This window comes from Spermophilus citellus, assembly GCF_964194105.1.
Source record: "Spermophilus citellus genome assembly, chromosome: 1".
Lineage (NCBI taxonomy): Eukaryota > Metazoa > Chordata > Mammalia > Rodentia > Sciuridae > Spermophilus > Spermophilus citellus.
The window spans coordinates 269766204-269771659 of NC_138182.1; the positions used below are offsets into that span (position 1 = coordinate 269766204).

At 38.0% G+C, this 5456-nt stretch overlaps 1 pseudogene across 1 annotated transcript; it reads left to right on the forward strand.

Annotated features, from left to right (window-relative positions):
- Nucleotides 1-1113: 1113 nt before the first annotated feature.
- LOC308657198 (putative ATP-dependent RNA helicase DDX5) lies at nucleotides 1114-2845 on the forward strand (annotated as a pseudogene). The gene has a single exon. The product of its transcript is annotated as a putative ATP-dependent RNA helicase DDX5 (transcript).
- The last annotated feature ends 2611 nt before the right edge of the window (nucleotides 2846-5456 follow it).

A 5456-nucleotide genomic window follows, 5' to 3' on the forward strand; every position in this document is an offset into this window, starting at 1 on the left:
AAGAATTTTAAATGGAACTGAATCAAAGTTTTAGGCATTCATATTTTTTTCTTTTATTTTCATAGAAGTAACTTTATTCAGCACCAATAGCATATCAGTTTCTTTGTATATGCTATATTGCCAAATAATCATACCTGTATAATTTCTTTCATTAAGTAGTTTAGAGAAAAGTTTTGTAGGACAATCAATGACCTGGTGACAGTTGTGCATCTAGCACTGTGGAGATGGGGTTCAACAGTCGGGGTCCCAGCTACAAGCAGCAGTAACAGGGCTGCTGACTGCAGTAGGGAGCACTGGACTGTGTTGTCAGGTAGTGCTGAATCCCAGGGAAGTCGAGAGACATAGATTGAGCTGTCGGTGATCCCCAGTCAGCCAGAGGTGGACGGGTGAGGGCGTTTCTGGCAGCTCTGGGCTTTGTAGCTTCCATCCCAGCACTGCCAGATGGACCCTGGATGCCCTCACCACATCATCACACGGTCCTCAACACCTGCTACCTCCCAGGGAGAATCCCTTGACTTCCCTTCCATGAGGTAGGGTATCTGACTGGCAGGGTCCAGCTCATGGACTTGCATAGAACCTTAGCTGAAAGCGAGTTTCTGGAACTTTCCATTTCTTTAAAGGAAGATAGGTTTTGTTTCCCTTTGAGAATCATAATGTGTGTGTGTGTGTGTGTGTGTGTATTTTATGGGAGACAGACAGTGAATATTCATTCTCAAATAAAGGAAGCTACCAAACAAAAACAAAACAATAGACCAATATCCTTCATGAACATCAATGAAAAAAATTATGAACAAATACAAGCAAACCATAACATAAAAAGATATATAGTTATATCAATATATAACAATATATTCAATAATATCTATCTTTTTATATATCATGACCAAGAGGGTCATTGTTAAATTAAATTTAACAATATAATTTACCACATTAAAATAAAAAGGAGACCGAATTCATTTCCAGCTGTCTCTGGTCATACAGCTCCAGCCGTCACTGCTGTCCCTCTGCTGCTGCTGCCCCTGCAAGTCTTTGTCATAGCTGAGGCTACTGATAGCAATTAGTTGCACCCAATTATCTTTACTTGGTTCCCCACCAACCACAATCATAGACTCTATGTCAGGTTATTGGAGTGACTGAGACCATGGCGGGATCCAGGGTTTGGTGCATCATGATATAGAAGAAGTAGGGCAGGGGTCCTATCTGGAAAGATGTTTGGAAATCCTGAGAGAAACTAGTTAAAAAGAAGTAGAATCTTGATGAGTTGCCCAAATTTAAGAATGGTTTTTATCAGCAACACCCTGATTTGGCCAGTTGCGTAGAGACATACAGAAGAAGCAAGGAAATTATAGTTAGGGGTCACAACTGTTCAGAGCCAGTTCTGAATTTCTATGAAGTGAACTTCCCTGCAAATATCATGGGTGAGATTGTGAGGCAAAACTTCACAGAACCCACTGCAGTTCAAGCTTGGGAATGGCTCTAAGTGGATTGGATGTGGTTGGAGTAGCACAGACTGATCTGAGAAGACATTTGTTGCCTGCCATGGTCCACATCAATCATTGGCCATTCCTAGAGAGAAGTGATGGGCCTATTTGCTTGGTGCTGGAACAGGCCAAGCAGGTGCAGCAGGTAGATACCAAATACTGCAGAGCTTGTCACTTGAGGTCTATTTGCATGTATGGTGGTGCTCCCAAGGGACCACAGATATGTGATTTGGAGACAGATGTGGAAATCTGTATTACAACACCTGGAAGATTGTGGAAAAACCAATCTGAGAAGAACAACCTACCTTGATGAAGCAGACAGGATCCCCAAATATAAGATCCCCAAATAAGGAAGATTGTGGATCAGATAAGATAAAGTAGAGCATGATTTGACCAGAAGAAGTAGGACAACTTGTTGAAGATTTCCTGAAAGACTATATTCATATAAACATTGGTGCACTAGAACCAAGTGCAGACCACAACCTTCTTCCAATTCTGGATGTATGTTATGACCTAGAAAAGGATGAAAACCTTCTTTGTCTGATGGAATTGATCATGAGTGAGAGGAGAATATAAAACCATTGTTTTTGCTGAAACCAAAAGAAGATGTGGTGAACTTATCTGAAAAATGAAGAGAGATGGGTGGCCTGCCCTGAGTGTCCATGTTGACAAGAGTCAACAGGAACATGACTGGGTTCTAATTTAATTTAAACATGGAAAAGCTCCTATTCTGATTGCTATAGATGTGGTTAGATGTGGAAGACATGAAATTTTTTGTCAATTATGACTACCCTAACTCCTCGAAGGATTATATCCACCCAATTGGAAGAACTGCTCACAGTACCAAAACAGGCACAACATACATAAAGCAAATGAGCAACCTTATCTCTGTACTTTGTGGAGCTAATCAAGCAATTAATCCCAAGTTGCTTCACTTGGTGGAAGACAGAGGAGGTTCAGATCATTCCAGGAGTAGAGGAGGCAAGAGGAATGACCATCAGGACAGATATTCTGTGAGTAAACATGGGTGGATTTAATATTTTTAGAGACAGGGAAAATGTGACAGAGGTTACTCTTGTCTGCTTAAGAGAGATTTGGGGACAAACACTCCGAATGGTATTTGTAGTGCTTCAAATTATCCCAATGGGAGCTTTGGAAGTAATTTTGTGTCTGCTGGTGTACAGAACAGTTTTAGGACTGGTAATCTAACAGGGACTTACCAGAATGGTTATGGTGGCCCTCAGCAATTTGGAAGTAATGCTCCAAGTATGTGCAATGGTATGAAGCAATAGGCATATGTATATCCTGCTACTGCTGCTGCACATATTATTGACTATCCAATGCCAACAAGATATTCTCAATAAGACTCTAAAGTATACATAAATGTCTGTTTTTCACAGTTGCTCTTTATATTGTGTGTTATGGACAAAATAGTTATTTAAGAAATATGGGAAATGCAGAAATGATTGCAGTAATTATGGCACAGCTTTTCACTATTTATGTTCCTGAAACAATTTTTAGGGTGTGTGTGTGTGTGTGTGTGTGTGTGTGTATAAAACAAGCAGTGTTTTCTCAAAAGTAACTGTACAATCATTTGAAATACAATAAACGAAGGCAATGCATGTGCTCCCAGTAAAAGATATTTGAAGACTGAAAAAATAAAACAAAAAGAAAAACCTATGTGATGATACTAATAGATGAAGAAAACTAATTTTATGAAATTCAACATTTGTTCATGATAAAAAGTCTCTGCAAACAAAGAATAGAACTTCCCCAAATCTAATAAAAGCATTTACAAAAAGATCTAGTGCTACTATAATGTATAACTTGATAGGGAACTATTGAGTGTTTTTCCTTTAAAGCAAAAAATATTTCATCTCTTCAACATTGTACTGGTGGTGATTGAAATATTCTAAATCTTGCTCAGGGTGATGATTGCACAAGTCAAAATTCATTGAGCTGAACATGAACATTTATGAATACTCATTTATACTAAATATGAATCAGGTACTCCTCTCATCAAAAATCAAAATAAGAAAAATTTACTAAAAAAACTTCATTGTAATATTTCTGAAAAATTGTATTGAGGTATAATTGACAAATAAAAACTGTATATGTTTAAAGTGTACAACTTGATATTTGTAACAATTTTTATATATATATTTGAAGGTATCTGGGTATCTACCCAATGCCTTGCCTGGATCTGATACTCTATTTCTTTTTAAATTTATTCTTTGTAGATGTAGAAGGACACAATACTTTTATTTTATTTATTTATCTTTGTATGGTGCTGAGGATCAAACCCAGGGCTTCACACGTGCTAGGCAAGCACTCTACCTCTGAGCTACAACCCTGGATCTGGCATTCTTGAGAAGACTTGTTACTCTTAGAATCTTACAGACATTTTCACATTATCTCTGGCATTGATGTTGGTATTGTGAAGACCAAGGTTAATCTGATATTTCCTCTCATGAAATACTGGTTTTGGTTCTGTTTAGATACCTGAGAATCCTATCCTTTATCCTTGAAAATCATTGTCTTAGCAATATAAGTGGTCTCCACTAATTGTTTTTTAAACACAGTGTAATATGATCTGCAGGTTGGATTATTTTCTCATTCCAGTAAAATTTGTATTGTATCATTTATCATTTTTTATTTCACTTGTGGAATTCATTCAAGAACATTAATTATTATATAGTATCAATTTTGTTTTTTCTATTAGTCTCTGATTGCCTTCGTCTCTTTATGTTTTATTTTTTCATCTTTTGAATCTGCACTCACTTTCTTATACATTGGTAAGTTTATACTTAGGTGATTCTAGTCCATTTCTTATAGTCTTGAGTTTAATCACTGAATATATTTGTTTTCTAAGTTCAAAACTTTCCTATTTATTCTATTTAATCACCTTGATAATGGGCAATGGGCAATTATTGAGCTTATCCACTTATTAATTTACCTTTATGCTGTATTTGTGAAGAATTTCCATCTGATTTGCAATTGTTTTACATGTAAATTGGTTTCTTTTTTTTTTTGCCTTCTAGATGTGTGTGTGTGTGTGTGTGTGTGTATGTGTGTGTATGTGTGTGTGTGTATGTGTGTGTGGTTGCCAGGGTGCTAATTTTCATCTTGCACAACTGCCTTTGGGTCTGGACTTATTATTTGACCTGAGTAGTGTAGGTATCTGTTTGTCTTCCTTGTCTTTGGGACACATTGATTTTCCTAATAAGCCATAATTTTAAAGTCTGGTCTTCATCTTCTTTCCACTTTTTAATACAGTCTGAGGGCATGGGAAAGCAGGGCAGAGAGAGCCCAGCTGAGGAGGTGTGCAGGTTTTGGTAGAGTAGCAGGACTCAGCCTCCTTTCTGAAGTTTTGTAGGAGGGCTTTCTTCCCTAGTTGGGGTTTGCATTCTGGTCCTAGGGGATACCCTCACACTTTGAATCTGCTTTCAGTTTCATGTTTAGTTTGAGTTGAACTCATTTATACTTCAATGCCACTGGAGGGGATGTAAGCCATTGTTCATTTCCCGAATGTTTCACCGTCTTCTAGGGCTTTGTTTTGGAGAGTCAGCTTCCAGTGAGTTTCTCTCTCAATTTTCGGAGATCAGTCCGCTGTTCCTGAATTTAGTTGATATGGCTCCTGAGGATGGAGGTAGAGTTAGTCACTTGCCATGGTGAGCTGTGCCTCTCCACTGCAGAATTTTTCTGTCTTTCTTGAGCTAATGCTTTTCTTGAAGTTAATGGCATAGGCTGTGCCCTTCTCTGCTCTGGTTTCTGCTGCAGAATTTTTTTGGGGGGCATGTTTTTTTTAGAAGTATCACTTTGTTATTTGGGGAGTATGTAAGGAAAGGGCTTCATCTTGCTGGGGCCACCTGGAAGTTCCACCTCCTCTTTCCTTTTTTAGGCTTTCTTGAAAAGCTATTTTCCTGCTCCTAATGGCTGTTTCTCACTGTTCTCATCCACTAAGACATTTTCAGA